Source organism: Gossypium hirsutum, chromosome D13 (genome assembly GCF_007990345.1).
Source record: "Gossypium hirsutum isolate 1008001.06 chromosome D13, Gossypium_hirsutum_v2.1, whole genome shotgun sequence".
In the NCBI taxonomy this organism is placed as follows: Eukaryota; Viridiplantae; Streptophyta; class Magnoliopsida; order Malvales; family Malvaceae; genus Gossypium; species Gossypium hirsutum.
The window spans coordinates 48,756,679-48,758,186 of NC_053449.1; the positions used below are offsets into that span (position 1 = coordinate 48,756,679).

General features: G+C 41.3%; 1 non-coding gene across 1 annotated transcript; it reads right to left on the reverse strand.

The window, feature by feature from the left end:
* Positions 1-399: 399 nt before the first annotated feature.
* Positions 400-506, reverse strand: LOC121226076 (small nucleolar RNA R71). Its single transcript, XR_005923973.1, has one exon. It is a non-coding gene; the product is annotated as a small nucleolar RNA R71 (small nucleolar RNA).
* Positions 507-1,508: the final 1,002 nt, after the last annotated feature.

The window sequence follows — 1,508 nt, forward strand, 5'->3', positions numbered from 1 at the left end:
CAGAATCCTATCCTTATTGCTGATGATAGGGATAGAGCTTTACGACAGTATGCCATGCCAGTATTTAACGATCTTAATCTGGGTATTAGGAGACCCAAAATCAAGGCACAACATTATGAGCTGAAGCCAGTCATGTTCCAGATGCTTCAGACTGTGGGCCAATTTAGTGGAATGACTATTGAAGATCCTCATCTTCATTTAAGACTATTTATGGAAGTGAACGATTCTTTCAAGTTAGCTGGAGTACCCGAAGATGCATTACCACTGAAGCTGTTCCCATATTCACTAAGGGACAGAGCTCGTGCCTGGTTGAACTCATTGCCATTGAACTTCATTTCTACATGGCAAGAGTTAGCCGAGAACTTCCTCATGAAGTATTTCCTGCCAAGCAAGAATGCCAAGTTGAGGAATAAGATCACTGCCTTCCAACAAATGGATGATGAGTTCCTGTATGAGGCATGGGAAAGGTACAAAGAGTTATTATGAAAGTGTCCTCATCATGGAATCCCACATTGCATTCAACTTGAGGCATTCTATAATGGTCTCAACGCTCACACGAGGATGGTAGTGGACGCCTCTGCTAATGGTGCACTCCTTTCCAAGTTTTATAATCAGGCTTACGAAATTATTGAGAGGATTGCCAGCAACAATTATCAATGGCCAACCAATCGAGCAGCGTCAGGAAGATAAGTCGCTAGAATACATGAAGTGGACGATCTCACTTCACTCGCATCTCAGGTATCTTCAATATCCTCAATGCTTAAGAATCTTACCACCAATGGGTCTAACAGTTTTATAGCCCAACAACCTAACCAATTTGAGAATATAGCCTGTGTGTATTCTGGAGAAGGAAATTTGTTTGAAGAATGTCCATCGAACACCGAACCCGTATATTACATGGATAACCAAAACCAAAATCGAGGGAGGTAAGGATTGCAATTCAACTTTTATAACTCATCGTGGTGAAATCACCCTAATTTTTCCTGGAGTAACCAAAGGGCTGAAACTAGTAACACTTACTCCCAACCTAGACTAACTCAGCTGCCTAGTTTCCCCCAACAAGTTTAGAAACTACCAAGCGGAACCATCCAATAGCTTAGAGAATCTATTGAAGGCATACATGGCGAAAAATGATGCCACTATAAGGAATTTGGAGAATAAAGTGGGCCAGCTTGCTACTGAACTCAGGAACTAACCACAATGTGCTCTACCTAGTGACACAGAGAATTCGATAAATTTGGGGAAGGAACATTGTAAAGCGTTGACATTGAGGAGTGGAAAGACAGTAGAGCCCGACACTGTCGAATTTGAAAAGGAGCTAACTGATGCTCAAGATTCAGAAGAAGTTCAACCAAGTGTTGAAATTCTAGTTTCACCAGAACCAGAATCTGCAAAACCCGACAAGTAACCTCAGGACCAACTAATTCTGATCAACTAACAATGCCATTAGATGAAAAATTGTTGCCAAAGATGAATCAACCATAATCAGTCCCAGTAATCAAAGACTT